This window comes from Sipha flava, unplaced genomic scaffold (genome assembly GCF_003268045.1).
Source record: "Sipha flava isolate LNK unplaced genomic scaffold, YSA_version1 65_pilon_pilon, whole genome shotgun sequence".
Lineage (NCBI taxonomy): Eukaryota > Metazoa > Arthropoda > Insecta > Hemiptera > Aphididae > Sipha > Sipha flava.
The window spans coordinates 929,090-952,074 of record NW_020273605.1 but is presented as its reverse complement, the minus strand read 5'-3'; positions in this window follow the sequence as shown (position 1 = coordinate 952,074).

The following is a 22,985-nucleotide window of genomic DNA, read 5'->3' as shown; positions in this document are numbered from 1 at the left end:
TATTTTATTCGAATACTAGTATTAGTATTTTAATACTTTTTCAAAAGTATTTTTTACAAGACTGCTTAAACGTTTAAAAACGTATTTAAGAAATACGACGGGGCAGTCATGGTTAAATGGATTGGAATTAATGAACATACATTGAAACATTACATTATTTTCAGAACAAATAATTGATGAATTTTGTGTAAAAGAAGGATGAATTTCCGTCTTGATTGCATTTTTTTTTTTTTTTTTTGTATAATAATAAAGATTAAAAATTGAAAATAATAAATTTTCATTTATGACATCCCCCATACCAAATTCGTGCGCACGCCACTGATAAAAATAAACGTACATATTGGCTTCACCGGTCAGGTAGTTTGCAGGACAGCTTCATTGCTGTACTTTGTTTTTTTGTCTGTCTCAGTTTTCATATAAAATATCATGTTCGTTTTTCAACCAGGTTTATCGTTGAACACTTCGACGGTTTCACGTTTATTCGATTTTTCAATACTTATTTGAGATTCATCCCGTTGATGAGATTCTCCTTCTCGTCAATTGCTGTTACGCACCGTGTCCCAACACAAAAAAATACTAAGATTTTTGGCTACGTTTTATGAACGATATGATACTCGTGGTTAATAATAATGAAATATGAAAAAACGGGTGAAGAAAAAAAGAACGTTTTTTTAATAACAATAACACTGATAATTCCATGTAAAATGTAGGTACAAATAATTAACTTACATTGTATGTTAGTACAGGCGGTAATAATAACAAAAAAAAAAAAAAAACCAACAATATTATTATTCAAATAGTGAAGAAATTATACGAAAAATATTTCACTGTTCTTACAAAATGTAATAAAAATAATAATAATAATTCATATGACCAGTAGACAGTGGTTAATTTATGGAAAAATGGTAATTTGATGGTGTACGTATGTTGGCTCGGGCGAATAACGTACAGCAAACATAAAATAAAAAACAGGTAAAATATAGAAAAATTAGTGATGACACAGACATCACGATAGAGTGTCTTGGTCCGTTATCAACTGACGGCTTTTTCTTTCGACATCCACACCCGTCGCTCTCCTTGTTATCATAGGATTATAATAGAGATTGTTTACGAAAAAAATTGTGCTAACAATATAGTAAACGTAATACGCACCGCACATCTAACGACACTTTTCTTTTTTTTTTTTAATTTTCACGCACTTCTATTTTGGTACTTTTCAAATAGTTCCGGAAAATATAATACAACATTTTTAACGATTTCTCGTCACAATAAATAACAAACAACAAACATTAAGTTTGATTATTCGTACATGAGGTTATCGAAGGTACAACGAATGGATATATTTCGATAAATTTACAAAAATAAGTCTATCTATCACCGCGGAAATCGATTGCATATATATAGGACGTATGTCCTATAATAATTAACCCGTTTCTGTTCTTGCCCATGATTTCTTAAGAAGATCTTCACAGAACGACTGTTCAGTCTTCCAGGTAAAATCAAATTAAGGTATTAGCTGGTGTAGGACTCCTTATATAAGCAAGTGCAGGGCTATGCCCTTTAATCGAATGCAGGATGTTTTCGCTAAGAATGTTCTTATTCTCTTAACGGGCAATCTCGTTTACGTGTTCGTCAAAAGAAATATTTAGTTTTTATTTGCGTCTTCACTCAATTACGGCCACACACATCGATTTCATCGCGAGTAAGGCGCTTCCAGCGTTATTAGTTTCATACGACGACATTGCTCGAACTTTGACTCACATAAACGTCTTACTCCGTCTTACAATGCCTTATTTAGTTTTTTATAATAAGGTTCCATTATTTGGTGCTGCAAAAAGGACACGTGATGACTTGGTATAAGGTCTAGGATTGTTTTTTCGGCCTTGTTGGGCACTGTCTTAATATTGTTCGTTCACTACACGATCATGGGCCTATTAATGAAGTATTTGGGCTCGAACCATTGTTCAGAGGACATACAATTAATATTTTTAGGGAATTATCAGAAATACCCATTGGTGCATTCCATTTATTAGCATATAATTGAATTCGTGTTCCGGGCGATATCAGGTTGTAGGAGGTTTTCTTTATTTAACCAACCAACGGGTAGAATTAATTTCGCAAATTATTAAAAATAATCTTGATGTTCTCGTGTAATTTTTAAGACTGTAGTACTGTTACACATCAAAAGCGTACCGGTTAAAATTGGAACCGAGTAAATTCATACGAATGAAATAGAAAAAAAAAAAATTATTATCTCGCTTTTCGTTTAATGCACATACGTGCTCGTAATGATTTGCAAACGACGCGTTCCGGCAAGACGATCAGGTTAGTTAGTTAGTTAGTTACATGAAGTTTTGCAATTAAGAATGATCACCGTAGAACGTATTTTGCATTTCCGTTATCGTGATGAACTTTTTGCGCCGTCGCTCGTCGCTGGGACAAATAAACCTGAACGATTACGGTCGCGTGTGACGTGTATTATTATTATTACGCGTTGCGCGTATCACCGAATAATTTAAACTGAATATATTATTTCGACCCGAGTGGCGGCGAGTCCGCTCTGCAAAACTGCTCGAGGACCTGCGTCGATATCCAAGCCGTCCATATATTTTCACCGCCCGCGTCATTAAACGTTGACGGTTTTATTATTATTCAAACTATTTGCGTATCGACTTCGCGACGCATATAATACGAGTGTAATATACTCGTACCATCACCGCCACCGATTGGCGGCAGCTCCGGAATTTTCTACCGGGCAAGGCCGACAATCGTCGGGTCAGACCTATGGATGAGCACGGACCTCTTTTTCAGGGCACGCAAAAAGCTGCTACCACCCACTCCCGATCCCAAAATACACCCAAACGTCCATTAAAAACTGATTCATTTAAAATTTTTTTCAAAAAAAAAACAAATAAGTGAAAGTTAAACTTTGTACAAAAGGCTGAGACGACGGGCCTTTTCGGTAGACGGCCCCGGGGCTCTAGCCCTCCTTACTCCACCCTCTTACCGGTTCTGGTCGATCAAAAACACTAACCTGGACGGCCAAAAGCAGAACGGTTTCCTTTGCGTACGGCCGTCCTTCGTACGGTCGTTCTACGCTCGGTCGTTAACGTACGCACTGGGACGCGGTCCAACGGTCAAATCGATATCGAGCCGAACCACTGTTTGGGCACTGTATGTGCAGAGGAGGAACGCGTGAAGCTATTGCCGTTAGACAACGAACGGATACCGCGCAACACAGGGTTGGTCGACGACCGTAAAAAACTTTCCGTCAAAACTCGGAACACAATCTTTGAATAGATAAAAAAAAACATAACGAAATAATTGACAGTTTGTATTTCATACGCTAAAATTAGTGTACAGATTTCTGAACGAAGAATGAAATCGGTGCGAAGAATAAAATCCTATTCATTCGGATGATTGTGTTCGATTTTATTTTTACACGTAAGAACGTTTTCTTCGCGCTACGTATTTATGTAATTTACGTTTTCGTAACATTAAATTATAATGTTATTCTAAATGTTATCGGTTTATTTTTGTGTGAAGTAAGAGCTAATATTAGAATTTTATTACGATCGACTTAAATATTATCAATAATATAATACGCAGACGGTATAAAAAATGTTATTCTCGAACGTTATTAAAAATCCCTTGACAAAAGTATTCTTAAGTGCTCAAACATATACTCAAATAAAAATGTATTGTCAAAAAATGGAGAAAAACTGAAACGAGTGATAACCAAATATATAACATTGAGTATGTTGATGCACTCAATAAATCGTATAAATATTTTCTTGTTCATTGTATTTGTATATTTTATATTTAGATCAAATGTTTTAATGGAAATCTTATGAATACACAATATAAAATTAATTTTAACTTATAAAATCAAAATATTTACTCTTACTGTTAACCAATGTATTTATTTTTTTCCAACATTATAGCAATATAAATGTATATGTAGATATGAACAACGGTTTCTTATAGCATAAAATAACCTTACACAAACCACTTCACGCTGTGACATAATTACTGCGGAGAAAAATAATGCTGGGTCGCGTACATATTTTGTGAAAAAAAAAATGTAAATTTAATGAGGACAATAGAATACTTTAGAAGAAACTTGGTCAAGATCCTCGAAGAAAATATCAAGTGCATTATGGTCGGGGCAACGATGGTGAATAGAATTTCTTACAACGAAACTAATACGAAATCCAATTTACTTAACCAGAATTAAAATGATCATTGTACTTTTTTTGCCATCGCAACACTCAAATAACAGTACTAAAAAACACGTGTCGATTGTTCCGTAAGACGATTGAATGCTCGCGAACAGTGTGTCGACTTGCATGTAAAATTTCGCGATACAACGAATGAATCGCGCGGGAAATCGATTTGTGCGTTGGTATTACAAAAATATAAAACCGCAAGTCTCTGTTCGTTGTGATGAGCTTCTATTAGTATTTTTTAAAGTTCAACATTGTTTGATTTCTACTAGTGGACTTCAACCTGCTAAGGATGTAATGTATTTTACGTTTTCAACAACGCCCGAGCTGATCGTTTTTCATGTCTTAAGCGCTTGACGTCTGACTACTGCACGCATAACCGTCCCTTCCGGAGTTCGGCGACGGCCCGATGGCCAACAGTGCGGGAAATAGGTCAGTGCGCGGTCACATATGAATAGTTGGACACTGCGCGACGAGTGCATTTGAAAATGTTCACCATGAACACGAGCGCGTAACATAATATTATTTATTTACTCGGTCAATGTATCAGCAGCGGGAACCGCAGTGATTTTTTCACGCGTCACTGACACGTTGACGGACCCATGCCGTTTATCCGCAGTACAAAACCGCTTTCAGGATCAGTTCGAATTCTTCGTTTGCGATACACTTTTCTTTCTTTCATCGTTTACCAACGGAACGCGTTCGTAAGTGCTCGGTGTGAAGTTTTGTTTTAATATTTTTACTTCGTAACGAGTTATAAGTGAAAAAAAAAACGAATAACTTAACCACTTACAACAAGTTTTACAATTAAGATATACATATGTATATATTTATATATGTATAAACGCAACACCACTCCGGAACATTTAATAAAAAGTAATAGCCCAGTGTTGTTTCTGCTGTTTTTCTATTTATACACCAATGCATTACACACGTACGTCGTGTTAAATAATAAATATCTACGATGAGTACCGCTCGAAGCGATCAATTTTAAACTGAATTAAATCGTATTGGAGTACATTATAAAAGATATATATATATATATATATTTAAATGTCATTTAATTTAATAAGTTTCGATGACGGATCAGAGATAAGTGACGTTCCACATCGTCATAGTGATATTAATTTTACCGACGTGGCGACACGAACTGTTTCGGATTTTTAAATCGATCTGACCTGAACGGTACTGTACGGTGAGACCACACTGCGACTAAACATTAACTAATAGCTGACAAAAGCTATTGATCAATTAGAACACCGTCGCGTTCACATAATATTATTACAATGGAATCGGTATTTTACTCACGAAGTGTACCAGTTAAGATCGGGGGGGGGGGATGTTTCCACGCTGTACGTTTAATACCCCAAAGAGAAGTATAGACGATTTTTTTAACTTTCCAACTTTTTGCGGGACGGACAAAAAACGTTTTCGTTCGCGAGGCGTAATTTTTTTTACGACCACATTTTTTTATACTAAGCTAAATTTATACAACGTATAAAATATTTCTATCGGTGTGTTTAATTATTATTTATTGCGAATTGTATTTAATTTATTTCAGCGACGTCGTTAGTTAAGGAAACGACTGTGTTGCCCTGGTATAACATTTTTCTTTTCTTTACACGACGTGCATACATCTTGCGGTTTGGAATACAGTTTTTGACTCATAACAGCGAAATTAAAAACCTTGAACTCCAAACGGGGTTGTTATACTCTGTCGTGCGAATGATTAATTCATCGTTGAAAACAACGTACTCGCTGATTAAGAACGTTTGACATTTCCAAACAATATTGACACACCGTGTCTGACAATCGGATCAAGAATTATGAGTTAAAAAACAATTTCGACTTTCACATATAATTTTTGTTTTTCATTAAGTTCATTCCTATAGAAAATTCACTGTATTTTATAGCCGATTCGTAAATCTACTGCATAATGAAGAAAAAACAACTTTGAGCGGAATCGTTTTACCAAATAATTTCACAATACCTCAATATACCCTAACAATTATATTTTATATAAAAATTAAGATTACTGGACTATGTAAATTACATTAAATTGAAATATATTTTCGAACTAAATTAACAATATATATAGTTGTTTGGCACATCATTTTAATATTATTACAATAAATAAAATTGTTTGTAATTTATTTGATAATTTATTATATAAATTATTACCTAATTATACAACAAAATAATGTACAGGTGTTATTTGACTTGATGGATAAATAATACGACTAATACGATAAAGCGTCTGTATAAAATATAATTTCTTTATATAAATCATGTAATATAGTAGATTTATAATATGGGATGTTAAACCTGTATGTATTTTTTAGTGCCAGTAATGCAATTTATATTTGAACAAACGAATAATCGATTTTAAAATAATTCCTTTCGATAAATATTAATCAGATCACTGTTTTCTAATGAACTTAACATCGTATAAAATACGTCCTATACTTAATTGAATATTAACGTTAAAATTGCATTATTACCAAGACTTCAAGTACATGCATTTATTTCTACTCAAATAGTAAATAGTAAGTAATTGTTCGAACACGGAAACTTCAAGTATTGAATATCGTAAAAATAATTCCTACCGTTAGATAACCCTTTCAGGATTGTACCCTCCGCCCTACTTGGACTACGTAGCAAATCTTCAAAATCATTAACCTTATGTGCTATCTTATAAATATTCGAACTTTTGAATAAGATATAGGTATAAAGTGTTCTAGACTTTATATACAACACATATTAATATAAATTATTCAGTTTGTTTATTGAATACATACGATATTTTGGACATAATATTACCTAAGGTACGTGAAAGATGTACGAGAGATAAACTATTGGTTTACAATTTTTACAAAAAAAAAATCAAAAAAAATCAAATTATATTCTTTATAAAACTTAATATAGTGGGTGGTATTATGTAAAATATTTGATAACTTAATAAAAAATTGCGATACAAACAGAGTTAAATTGGTTTTTTTTCCACCAGCGTTTATCGTATAAATGTAAGTAGAAATATAATCTTATAATGTAAGTGAATTATAATTTAATTACGAGAATATCTACATTTTCGGAGGCCAATAACGATGATAGAATATATATTAATAGCGTATAGCTGCATCTATTTTGAAACTATAATTGAGTACGACCGAAAAGGTTGGTGGCGGAAGGATTAGACTCAAATTCGCGATTTTATTGACTTTGCATATACCTGATGGTGAATTTTTAATTCGAAACCGGTCATACATTATGAATATTATAATACATCAGTATAAGCATTTATTTATTTATTTCTATATATAAACTGATTATATATATATATATAAAACGGTAAGCTTATAAATTCATGTTTTCTTTAACTGTACTCATATGAGTATATCATAGCAAATCATTTACGACTTTTAAATCAAATTTTTCAATGGAATCTTGTTAATACAAATAATATATTGTTATAAATTATACGCTGTAATAATTTTATTTTACTAATACATTTTAACTAGATCGTAAACGTACATTTTTGTTTTTTATTTTTACTCTGGGGGGAGGTCGAATCCCGAAAGCATATAAGCATAGTGTACATTAAGAGAACCCAATGAAAATACTGCTCTACGATTGGCTGTAATCCCAATGAGATAACGACTTCGCTATCAATTATCTGAATTTCATAAATCACGAAAATTATCAGTTATCAAATTTCTGAATTTTGAATATTTTAAAGAGGTTTTAATGCTTTTAAAATTTTAACAATTTATTTGGAATTTGAAATTTGACAAAATTATATTTCCAAAAAAATATACAAATGACATTGTTGAAGAAATTAGGAATACCGTTAACATCAGATCAAACATATCATGAATGGAAGATATCAACAATTAGATTTCTGAATTTGGGGAGTTAAATTTTAATCATTGAAACTACTACTTCAGTATTCCGAATGGCCAACGAATTGTTTACTAATAAAGTCTTTTACAGTTTTTTTTTTTTTAGATTTTTAGATTTTTAGATTTTTACAGACTGAACAGTTGTACAAAATTTTAATTTATATTATTTGTTGATATGATTATATTATTTACAATTATTTCTATTATTTTTTATTTTTACTTATCATAACTAACAAATTTTTTTTGAAACAATGTTTTATTCTGAAATAAAAGTTTGATATTAAATTTAAAATATATAAATTTATCTACCAAATAAAAATACCAATTTATATATTAGATATTGTATATTTACCTTAAGGGTCTTATAATAAATAACAGCATTTATTATTTTATATTTTTATTAGATATTAATTATTAAATATTTTAATAAATAATTAATAAATAAATAATTTTTTTTTTTTGGAAATATAATTTCCGTGAAATCAAATTTGATAACTGATAACAGATAATTGATACCGAAGGTTATCTAATCCCATTGGGATTAGAGCCAATCGTAAAACAGTATTTTCATCGGGTTCTCTAACAATGTATACTATGCTTATATGCATCCCGGATCTCCTCTTCCGTATGTATATCACAATATGCGTGTATAATATTTACGCAAATATTTGTTGGTGTTCTATAAGTTCATGACGCGTAACTTGTAGACTTTCGGTGTCAACTGCACGGTGTAGGTATTTTATAATAGACTTGTGATGATTCTTTTTGAGATGAATACGGACTTGTTATCTATCTTTTGGATAATTGCGATGTTCGAAAATCATGAAAGTACAGATGAACGTGTCATGTTTATAACATTTTCTGAAAAAAACTGTAAGCACATTGAACTTACATTAATTATATTTTTCATTATATAGGTATTGTATGGAAATATCAAAAATGTCGAAGTTCATCCAAGTACAATAGTTCTATATGTGGTGAAAATGTATGTAATTCAATAATAATATTGTGAACAAATAGTACGAAAAAAGAAAATTGTAAACGATAACCATAATTTAGTATTTAGTACCTTAATTATATACGGCATAAACACGAATAATTTCATATTACAACATTATGATTTATTTTTCCATTTACACGTAAGTGTATTGAAAAATACAATCTGTTCAATATCTAACGGTTAACTAATATTCGTTAAGTTTCGAAACGTATTTCGTTTAGTTATATTTTAAAATATACGATATAGCTTAACGTTATAAATATTTTAATTTAACAACCACAGTGCGTTGCACACGTAACGCGGATGACTTGGTATAATATTGTACTATTTGTTAATTTTATACCGGTAATCGTATCATGTGTTTGTAAGGTTTATAACCGCGACAATTATATTACATTTGTCTACACAATTAGTTAATTCACTAACATAAATACATGTATTTTGTTACCGAATTTGAATAAAGCATATGTGTACATAATTCATATTACAATTAAATTTCTTTTTATAAGTTCGTACATTTCATTTTATTTTGTATTTCTACATTTCGACTGTTGTCTAAACAATAAAATACTATTTTCAATACAACCAATTCATTCTATTTATTTATTTTATCTGCTTTGAATTTGCTCAATGGGTAATTTTCCTGAATAGTATTTAAAAAAAAAAAAAACGGAATAACAATGTCATTTTAATTCAAGAATTCAACATATTTTAATGTTATCCGAACAGAAAATAGTAAACAATTTCATAAAAGTACTTTTAATTAGAACGTTTTCAAAATTGTGAAAATGTTCCATTATCGTTTCCCATAGAACTTTAAATTCTATAAAAATTTAAATCTTCAAACAACAGTCCAAATTTCATTTGTGTGGTTACTCGCAATGGTATAAGCCCTTGCAAAATGTATTTGCTTAATAATTCAAACTAATCTTTATTATCAGCCACTGCGGTATGTTATTTAAAGTTCTGTGTAGTTGGCGTGCACCGTGTAACCGCATTCGCTTATAGTTTAATATTTAAAACAAATTAATTTGATATTAATTTGAGTTGAGTTTTAATCCGAAGTTGCGCACCCTTTAAATAGGTCATTTTCAATAGCCGATTTTGCTAAATGTTTAACGCGTAATTTTATTTTCCGATGAGTTTGCGGGGCCGGACGGGATATTTTTTTGAACACAATACGTTATTGAGTTTTATATTTCTTATAGTAATAATATCAAGTAGAATGTAAATACGTCGTTGTCCACGAATTCAGAATGAATTGTTGTGTCTAAAATAAGAGTAAATCGAAACAGCTGTGATAAAGGTACGCTATTAGTAACGAGTGTAACATCATACCAACAGAATTTATTACACCACGGGTATTCTTGAAAACTGTACAATGATCTTATTTATCAGTACATTACAAACATTATTGATTTCTTAGACCTGGTGCATAATGCTGTATGTCGCAGTAATCAGCAGCCAAAATTGGCTATTATTTTGGATTAATAGTGCCAAACCGTTAAAAGTAGACCGTAAAAGTTTTCCGGCTATAGGTTTAAGTTCTAAATACTAGACCGGGGCAATTGCCCCAGTTACCACCCTTCAAATGGCGCTACTGGTTCAAATGTATAGTACGGTAAAACATATCTATGCCGGACCCTATGTAAGATGAAATCCTTCAAAAAAATATAATAAATGCTAACGTTTTCAATAATAATTATGAATAAATTTATAAACACATTTTATATGATCATAGTTTGTAATTTTATTACAATGTATATATTTATAATCTAGTTTCAGCCTTAATAAGTGGCCTCTTGAAATAGCCTGGCTCACAGTTCTCTCTCTAACTGTGGATCCGCCTCTACTATATGGAGGCAGAATAAAACTATTCTCGCAACTTCTGCAGGACTTCGCAGCCATTTATATACAGGTGACAATAATATCAATCGTCTTGACTCAGCAGTGACGTGTCAAGTCCCTAGGGCTGGAGTTTTTTTTATGACATTCATATACGTAGCGTATACGACACACAACGTCGAATAAATAAAAATAAATAAAAACCTGGCGAATAAATACATTTGCACAGCGGTGTACAAAGAGTGAGATACTATGGGTAGACATATTTTACCTACGTGTGCGTATAGATTCCGGAAATTCACATGTAGTGGTGTGATCAAAACGGAATTGAACGTTTGTAATTTTCTCTTTGAAACATAAAGTATGCTACGAGCTTTTATTTCATTGCATTTTTATCTATTATGATAATATTGCATTTTCATAATATTTCCCGTTCCTTTTTTTATTACACACGAAATACTCTACTCGTAATCATAGGCTTAAATTATCACAATTCGATTATGCTTTAAAAATTGTACTGACGACATTTGTTGTTGAATACTTTCCTATGATCGCGCACAGGTTCTCCGCGGGGTGCACGTGTACCGGAAGTTTTCGCGTGTACCTTACGTTCTTGTCTACCCCTGATTCCTCTGCGACCGACGTTGATAAAGAACGTTATGAAGTTTCTATGGTTCCGACGCGCTGATCGGCGTTAATTAAGTGTGTTTTGTTAATATTTTAATTAGTTTTTTCTTTTTTTTTTCTTTTTTTTTTTATTAATTAACGGTTATATGAATTTGATGGGACATCTGCATTTGTAGGCGGCATCAGTGTTCGATGGAAAAATCATTATAATATCGGTACTGTTCCGCGCTGTGACGTATGTCGTTTGTTTGAACCGCTGTAAATTAATACTATGCACTCAATATTTCGCATTGAAATAGACGTCCGTTCGGATTCCATCGACGGCACTCAGCCGAACGACGCCTGCCGATGTAGTACGGTTTACACGTTGGTGGAGGATTACAATGAGAGCTATCACTCGGCTAAGTGTTTTCAAAATCATTTCCTGCGACAAGGAGGGAATGAGGTTGGGGGACTTGGGGCTTGGGATACTTGAAACAAAATAGATACGTTTTTGAAAACGGAAACTCGGTTTGTATCGCAATATTTTAGCAAACGGACGGATTGAAGTGAAAAGTGTCCAATCCATATAGTTTAAATAAACTAAATGTGTGTTTTCTTTGATAATAAAAAAAATAATTTTTTAATTTTTAATATTTATAAATTTATAATGTTTCTAGACTTCTTTTGCCGTGCTAATTACGAAAAGCAACGACCAACATGATTCCGTTTTCATTATAATTTTTGACACGTGAACTACGTAGTATTTATTTAATTTTTGAGTAAAACTTTTTTAACAAGTTTATTAATTACATTGTCCGCAGTTCATAATTTGTTATAATCGGTTTAACACATTAACATACTTAATTCTTCACATCATCAACTTAATATTTGACGTACACTTGTTACTTGGAATTGACCCATATAGAAATTGAACAAAAAAATAATTAATGAACAAACATCAATATACTTCAAAAATAATAATTAGGAGTTAACGACAATACGAACGAAGTGTCTATTGTTTTTCAGTATTTTTGCATTTGTCTGAAAATTAATGATTGAACGTCAATATTGTTCTATTAGAAATCTTATTGAATTCGACAAAATAAAAGAAAAAAGATCTTTTAGACATGCGCATGCCTCGAAAATATAGTGACTTCTATACATTATTATCGGAACAACGTATATTAATGTAATAAATTAAAATTGTTTTTTGTTCATAAAAAAATATACACAAAGTATACGTAAGACATAATTTTTATTCGTTTGAAAGTGGAAATTTAAGTGTTGAGAATGTGATATGCGCAGGACAAATAGCGTTTAAGATAAATTATAATACATTTTCTTGTTTTGATTTATACCCTATAAAATTTACGATTTGCTACATAGCACTTTATTCCCACCGACTTTTCAGTTTTTTGGATGCTTTATCTTTTTTTTTTCTTTTTCACAATGCGTGAGACGGTCATATTAACAGCTCAACGTTCAGACGATTACTTTTGAATAATGTGGATTTATAAAATTGATAATGCAAATTAAAAAACCAAATGTTTGTGCACGGTTCTTGCGGTTCATCTTTACCTCGGTTCGTCGTCGGTCGCATTATTATGATATTTATAAGCTAATGATGATCGACGAAATGCACAGGGATAGTGCCAGTAGGTACACTGCACGTGTGCGCTATGCGTACGGTTTACCGATTCGGAAATTATTCGCTCGTGCAAAATGATCAAATATTCTCGCGCGAACAAAGTCTGTTGCACAGGGCCGTAACGATCGGATATCGTTAATGTTCTAGATTTATTCCGGCAAGATTAAGTCGGCGGTCGTTAATGTCAATTGCCAGGAGGGAATGGAGGTGGGGATATTCACATAATTTATCAATTTTGAGGGAAATCACGTTATTTCCTGCGCGTGGTTTCCCACATTACCGTTTTTTCACCATATAATTACCGTACATAAATCCATTACGAATACGTTTGACCCGTTTTGAACTTTACTATTAGGTACTTTGATGCGGTTTGATTAAACACGTTTCGTCCGTAAACATAATACGCGTTTTCGTTTCGCCGTCCAATTTTAACACTCTTTAACATGAACTATCAATTACTCCTGGCAACGTATTTGAATACAAAATACCAATTACCATGATATTTTAATACATAGGTATGTGTCGATTACATTTAATTATTTTTACGACGGAAACAATGCGGTAGTATTTTTACAAAAACATGGTTAAAAAAAAAAATCAATTTTCGAAAATACGTATTACAAAGTTTTACACGGCCGTTAACTTTTGCTACGTTGCTCCGGTACAAACTGAAATAAAGTTCTGACATTTTTCCGCTGCCGGACAAGGTGAAATCGATAATTTAATATTCATTAACATGTTACATTACAGTACACGGGTTCGGTGATTGGTTTTTCTGATACATCGTTATCGTTTGAGTTCGAAATCGTGTTTCGACTTCAACCGCAACATTTGGACAAGTAAACGATTCAAATCGATAACGAATAATAATAATAATAATAATAGGTATGGGCGGTGCGTTTGAAGCAACGAAAGTACGATTTTCAGCTGTTCCGTGTCGAAACGAATCGTATCCAATTTTTGTTGCAATACTTAGCACGGATCAACTCAACCGAGTTCTTGGTGCATATGGTATAATAATACAGTACAGGTTTTCAGGTTGGGCGATAAAAATATGGCCATGCTCACATGGCCGTTGCAAGGGAGTGGCGAGAGGTGCCTACGCCCCGCGCACAATTCCTGGGAGAGTGCAAAAATGAAAATTTTGGATTTAATGTTAAAAAACGATCAATGTCGTATATATTGTTTACAAAATCTTTAACAACGTATTAATTAAAGCAATCTTTGAAAATAGTATCCAATAAGCGTAATATTTTTAAATCAAAAATATATAAGGGTCCATTATGAAGTTTCACCCCGGAAGCAATGTTTGGTTGCTACGGCACTACGTGTTCACCGCATCCATAGTAATATTACGGTCATCAAAACGTTCGTCCGTGTACGACGCGTTCCGGTAGTGACGGGTAAAAGTTTACCCCTACGAAGTCTAATGATGCATCATCTGCCGCGATAAGCTCCCAAGATTAGCATGGTCTCGCGAAAAGCAGCGGGGTCGGATCACGTGGTGATTATGAAAAAAATTGCCGTTCGCCCCGTGTAACAGCGTTTCGCGCGGATTATCCTTAAACGTTTCGCTCGTCCGGCTGGATTAGAGACAAGGAAAAACAAAAGGAAAAACAACGTTCGTCGGTCGTTACATCTCCTCGCGTTTACTCGTGTTCAGCGAGTACGTGCATGTATAATTACGAGGCACGTTTATTTTTAGCATCGCTGTAGCCATCTCGGTGGTCGGATATTCATTTATGATTTGCGAACAATACTACGAACGGCACAAACGAGTTATGTACTGTTTTCGAGGTTGCAAAGTGTGTATTGATTTTATCAAATCCGAGTACTGCTCTTTACTCGTGTTTTTTTTTTTTTTTTTTTTTAAAAATGTTTCGCAGTTTTTGCTTCAATCGAAAATGTCCGACGAATAACAATGCGTTATGGCACGTGCACGGACTAAATGCGTGTGTTAAACACGTGCACGTCGACGAGTCCGATAAGTGGTTCTCCATTGGCGCACATCAAAGGGGGTGAACTTCGGATCCGGAACTGGACACCATTTAGTCGATGTAGTTGTATCGAAAACATTGTAGAGATCCGATTGGATTCCGTGTTTTGAATTCGAATCGATTTCGAATTCGTTACACGTGTAATTTTAGATTTCTGAATACAAGTTTGGAACGGCTGCTAATCCCGTCGTGTTTGTCCGTTCATTCGGTAACGGTACATCATAGTTACGACTGTTAATCCGTGCGCCACACGTGTGAACACAGAAACATTGAGAATCGGATACCAAAATATAAATCATTTATTTAAAAAAAAATCAAAATATTTAACTTGTATAGGTTTTTACGCATGTACTGCATAGGTTATCGAATTGTTTATAAACCGTGCACGGGACTCCTAGATTATTGTTTGTGATACGTTTTGAGACCGGCGCTTAGACACGTTCGCAAAGCAATTGTTTTCTATTGGTTTGTAAAAAGCGCCTTGTAAAATTATCGTAAGAATTCAAATCTACGTTTGTTATTTGATCATCAAGTAGAAGTATTTGTATTCGAAGTGAAATGTTGTTATATTTTATCAAGTCTTCGACTACGCTTTATAAACAATTTTCGAAACAGGTTTGTCGTCGCGGTATCTGTATCCGAATCGTTTTAAAGAGTGTGTCTTACGGGACCTACTTGGATTTTATCGGAGAGCAAAAAATATAAAATAAAAATGTATAAACGAGTGTTGATACATCTCAATCAAATGTTTTGAACATTTTTCTCTTCTTTACGATACCTATAACGCGGTATCGTGGAGAGAGGGGAAAAAAATCATAGAAAACAGCAAGCGTCGCAGAAGGGTCCAAATCGATTGTTCGGATTCAATTGCGTATACCGAATGGAAAAAATATTAAATCACGAAAGCAATTTTCTCGACGGGTCGGTCCCGTTGGAAAAATTATAGTTCCACCGCCGGAATCGACGGCGGCGATTATTGATCCCAGAAATTCGATATCATTCGACGCCCCGCCATCTCTGCGGTTTTCCGCGCGCGCGTGATTCTAAAGATACACCGTCTCGGGTGAAATTTTAGCCGAAATATCAATTTTGTCGAACAACACGGGAAAGTGCGCACCCCGGGTGTAGCAGACTAAAAACCGAGAATCGATAAAAACTTTAAACCGCGACCGACGAGATTCGCATTTCTATTACGCGATGCGAATCTACAACGTCTTTACGCGGTCACACACAAAGGTACCTCGGCCCCGAATGGATACGTTTTCGCGCGTGTCTTGCAACCGACATCAGGAACTGTACGTTCAGCGTCCATAACGCATCGTCACGCGCGAGAACCACTCTGTATACCCGATCCACCTAGGGGCGGAACTAAGGAGTGGAAGACGGGGATTCATCCCCGGGTATATAATCTTAGAGGGTGTAATTTTTGTAATTATTAACGACTAATTTAATATTTTTAACTGTGTTAAATACTTATATTAGCTTAAAATTAAATAAGTCTGATTATATATTAATTGTTAGAAAATTAATTATCGAGAAGAGTATTTGATTATTGGTCTATGATCGGGCGTAATTTTAAAATTTTCCCCGGGCGTATAAATTCCTAGTTCCACCTCTGTGTTCACCGTCCACCCCCTGGTCTGCTCGCGACGCAATAACACGAAAACGATGGTATCGGCGAACCGACGAGTTCTCGTCGTGAGCCTAACGAAACCGCTGACGTAAACGCGCGGTATCGCGCCGGTGAATCTTCGCCGCGTCCGTCGTTCAGGTCGTCTGAACGTCTGCGTTTTCGCCCGGAGCCTTTGAGCGTCCCGAATCACCAGTCAAACGTATCCGTTTGAAAATGCTCCGTCTAACTCGGACGGCACGTTTTACCGATGACTATGGACTACATATTATCATATTATTAATATTTACATGCGACGCGTAGACAAAAAAATAAAGAAAAATATTAATAAAAACAAACACCGCTGAGTGGCAGTAACGCTATCCACGTTATGGTACGTTTTCCAAGGCCTGACATGTCGTCAATATCTGTTTACACGAAAATAGTATCAACCGTTTTGCAAGACGTGACAGGTCGTGGCGACCGACGACACTACTGTTCCGGAAGCAGTGTTGCGCGACAAGTCGCCGCGATACATCATAAAGACTATCGAAACAATAACAAAAATGAAATAATATTGTTAATAGGAGCCGCTTTTTTTCGGTTCATATTCATAAAATGAATTTTTATTTTTCTCCAAATATCCTTTTTAAGAATGTTATTATTTTTTAAATGTTTATTAATTAATATTTCGTAAAAACCTTCAGTATCACGATATTTAACATATTAAACATATCTGTCTTCTTTCTTTTTACTTGAGATGGAAAAATATAAAATCTTCTTCACCCAATACAATGTCAACATATAATTATTATTAATGCATATTTCAATAAATGGATCCATAATAATTTAAACAAAACTGTATCAACTAAAATTATTTGTATTAACTACACGTTACACCTGAACACATCTGTACTTGGACAGGTTTGCAAGCGAATTGAGAATATAACTACTAAAATCGCAGTGACATGTCGCGTCTAGTAAAACACATCAGAAAAAATGACAAGTCTTGGTCGTCGGTTGCGGCGACATATTGCGCCTTGGAACACGTGCCTTTAACGGGGTAATATTATTTTTATCAGCTCCACAAATTATTTATTCATTTGCATGCGGTTCCGAAGCCGTAACCATGTATACACAACAAGTTTCTTTAATATTTTTTTTTTTGCTGTAAAATGTCTACGTGATAACCGAACAACGGACCACAATCGAAACGAAGTTCGATTTTTATACGACATTTTCTAAATAGTTATTCTACTGCGGAATTCACGTTTTCGTTAAAAAAAAAAAAAAAAAAAAAAAAGAAAAGAATTATAACGGATCAATTCCGTTGTGACAGGAAAGTTCCTGTGATCAGTCCCGATAGAAATTTTAGGATATAATTTTAATTAGCCGGAAAATCGAAAACTATCCGTCTAGGACCGATTTTATCGCAACACATCTACAGCTGTTTATCAACACAGGTATCAACCGATAAACGTAGTACTGATCGTTTAAAATTTCCTTTGAAAAAAATATGTGTAACTGCAGTAATATTAAAATATGGGTAGTTACAAACTTAGAATTAAATGTAATTTCACGAAGTGGCCAAGCTATGGTTCGAACCGCCCAGGGATTAAATCATATTATTGCGCCCCTCGAGAAAATACGCTTGTTAGGTAAATAAATAAGTATTATCAATGGTGTATTGGAAGGTATACGGGGTTATACGTTGTATATCCAATACGCTATTCTTATCCATAGCGTATGAGAAACGGATGATACGCGGGTATACGGCCGTATCTAGCGTATAACTTGTAATTTGACAAATAACTACATAATACCTTGATTAACCTAACTTATGGTTATATTTATGACGTGATTCGGTATCTGTTATATTAATATTATTATTTTTCTTTTTTTTTTTTAATGAAAAATTTGAATTTGTTATCATTTAACAACAAGTTTCTTTTATCAAACAGTCATAATTAAGGATGTGTAGTTCATGAGTGAGTTTTTTTGGTTCCTACCATTTAATAGTGACTACATGAAATAAGGCGTATACCCATGATTTATTTTAGCAATACATCACTGAGTATTATATGACTTTTTCATGCGTATCATTTACCTTAAATCAGAGAATAAAATAATCATTGTGCTTAGCATTAGATAGATAAACCACTCTGTTGTTAATATAATAATATGTATATAAATATATACATGAATAATATTATATTATATCATGTTTATATATATATTATTTTTTTGGAATAAATCTACTTAAATAAAAATAATATTAAATATATATTATAACTTGTGATATAAAAAAAATAAAAGTATTACGATGAAAAAAATTCGTAAATTAATATATTATTGTATTAAACATATAGGTTAGTGGTGTGGAGTAGGTAAGGACGTTGGAAATTTATCCATTATCTTTTCGGTCCTCGGATAGGGTAATGTATTATTATTGTACGTATTCATATATTTGTATTCACATTATATAAAGTCTTCTGTATAATCACTGATCCTTTTTTCTTAGCTTTCCTCAAAAAATTTTTATTTCAAACAATAGTCAAATTATATATGATAAATATACAAGGTTTTTATGAGAGCATAACGTTTAATAAAATAAATTAAAATTTATTAACTTTGACAATTACTTTCACTATTACAAATTATTTTTTTACAGAACTTAAGATGTGAATGTTTATTATTTCGCTGCTCCATCCCCGCGGTCAAACGGTCAGCCACCCGCCGACAGTTCTACTTTCCTTCGCACCTAAATATGTTACCTAACCCGAAACTAGAGAAAATAGAAAAAAACCAAACGTTCTATATACAAATACTGTCGGCACGTTGCCGAACGTAATAGTACAATGATAATATGCACCGCAGCCCCGTGTTGTTTTCCAAATGAAAAAAAAAAAAAAACCAGAAAAACTAAATAAAAATACCGACAATAGCTAGCGTATAAAATATTTATGTACACAATGTTCGATTCGAATCTTGGTCCGTGTGCACGTTTTAATTTATGCACGCACCGCAAGCGAAAGGACGTTTTATATACATTTTATAATAATGTCATTCCCCGCGTAACTCCGATGATAATTTTTTATTCTTCCATTAATTATAACCAAAATATCTGAATGTAAATGGTTCGTACAGGTGGAAAAATAACTATGTAGACACACGGGATAGTAGATCTTAAAAACTAATGGTTCTCGTGAATGAGTTTTTGCATATTTTACACACACACGTGAACAACATCGTTTTGAAAAAATTTAAAATTTTATCTCTTACACTCGTATTATTAAATAATTTTATATTTTTGTATACACATTCGTGCTCGCAGAAATAATATTTTTTTCTCCTTTTATTTCATCGATGATTTTTTTTTTTTTTTTTTATTTGGCTATTTTATATTTATTATAAATATTAATTCAATTGTTTATTGAATTCTTCTTTTAAGTGTATTTTTGAAGTTTTTTAGTTCATACAATTTATAGGCCGTTCAAATCCTAAGAGTAATGCATTATATCGGACATAAACTTTTATTTAAGTGGCTCGTCCTTATGACAGCAAAGGTTCCTTGCAATGACTACAACGAAAGCTCGACCACTACATTTACAATATTATTTACATAAATATTATTATATTTATTTAAATATTAAATATTATATTCTTCGGACGTTCGCACGCTGAATTTATACGACCGTATAGTTGGGTATAAATTATTATTATTATTATTATTATTATTATTATTGTTATATGCCTAATTATACATGTTGTGCATGCTACTCGAGGATGATTTTCGTTGTAGTTGATATAATCCGAAATTTGATAATCAATAATTTGCCGATTAAACACTAATTATACAACGTTTCGTACGTAATACGTGCAACGTATATAATATAAGCTGATTATTATGTTCGAATACTTACGCATGCTTCGATACACGATAGTTATTTTTCGTTATTCGACCATTATATTATGTATGGTAAGGAAATGGTTCTTTTTTTAATCTTGATAGATTACAAATGTATTTATAAATACTAAAATTTGCATCGCTGCTACTGTACTGCTATCCTGTGCTATACATACAAGCGATCTTCGAGTTTCTTTGAAAGTGAAAGAAAAAAACAAAACGACATAAAACGTCCGAAAATTGCAGTAAAAAATATAGGAAATAAATAAAAATATATACCACAAATTCGTGACTGAATAATTTACTGACTCCCACTTGGATGGTGCAGAAATGCAATTGGTTTTAACCATGGAATAATAGTAATAATAATATAAACGAGATGTCGGAATGATTACAAAATGTCCCGTCGTTCTGGATTTCTGAAAATCTCCAAGCCACGGTAACAAGAATATTATTATGTATACGCTATGTATTATACGAGTATAGTAAAAGATATTGACGAAATCTGTTAAACTCTGTCGACTGGACGTGTTCATCAACCGTGTACAGGATCAGAATGAAAAATGTCGTTCCTGTTGCGGATTTTAATATCGTATTCCTGAAAACTTGTTCACGTGTAGTGCAGACGTCATGAATATTAAATTCCAGACGAGCTAGTACAACGCAAAAGTTTTACATATAGAACGTATAAACGTCTACAGGGGTATACTCAGAGCTGGGCAAGATACCTTAAACAAAGTAACTAAATACAAGGTACAAGACACAAAAAAATCTGAGATACATGTAAGATACAAGACACTTCATTCATTTATAAGTATTTATTTATTAATTTACGTTATGTATGATAAAATAAATATATTTATAAGTTTGCAATGTTCATTTTTTAACTGTTCAATGTTTAAATTTAAGTAAATTATAAATAATATTATAATAAGAGTAATTTATATCCCATTTTTTAAAATAAATTCTTGGTTACATTTTAAAGGGACTACATTTTTTAAAACATCATATGACATACTAGATCTACATGAAGAATGAAGAAGCCCAGAAAATGAAAATACTCATTTAACATCAGCTGCAGAGGTTTACGAGCTTTATAAATATTATTTTTATTTTTAGATAGTTATTTAAGTAACTGAGTGATTTATTTTTATTGTTTAAAAAACTTTCAAATACAAGTTCGTTACTTTACTGTTGTCTTGAATGATCTGGATCAAAAGAAAAAATAATAAAAGACGTTTCTGATTCTTCACTTGAATGGGATTCAATTTTTGTTTTACACTACGCACTATAAAATATCTGATAAACTGGGTTTTGTTAACTTATTACTGTTTACAAATATAATATTTTTTCAATATATGTCGAAAGATTCAATTCCAAACAATGACCGACGAGGAATGCATTATTGTAAGCAAATATTCTGTACGTTGTTCGTTCATCGAGTGAATGCCGACAAATAATGATATATTACCGCATATTATAGACACCAGTTACTTTAATCAACATTTTTAATAATTATTATTACATTAGTTTTGGATCATTTAGTACCTTTAATCATAAAAATATACCAGATGCAAGTGAAAAAAGTATCCAAATACAAGATACAAGATGCAGTTGTATCTCAGATATGTATTTTAAATACTAGTATCTAAGATACTGCGCAGCCCTAAGTGCACTGTTGTACCGTACGAGTTACAGTATGAGTTATATTTGGACGGACGCAATATACACCTAGGACACGCATTCGTTAGATACTCCTGATAGTGCGAAATCCTTAATCCTTGCAAAACAATATCTGCAGACGATAAATAAATAAATTTTTAGTATCCCACACATACACTTATGTATATTAACCCGCGATCGTGTAAATGTCGTTCGGTTTATTTTGTGTGAACGGCTTTCGCGTATCTTGTAATATTTTAACTATTCGAAATGAGGAAATTTCATCAAGTGGTAGACAAAGGTCAAAGGTTAGCCATACATTACCCGTGTATAAACGCGAAAAACACTACCAACTATGTTGAAATTTTTCGACTTACGGGTTTTGTCAACATTGCACGACTAGAGTCATATATAAATATGCGATTTCCGACCAAAGAGGTACACGACAATTCTCGTACGTAAAATTTCTTGGAGAGAGAAAGTTAAAAATGAGGAAGTATACCTAAGAATGAACGAACAAAAAACAATATGGAAGACAATCAGAGAAAGGAAGAAAAAAATGGATAGGACATATAATGAGAAA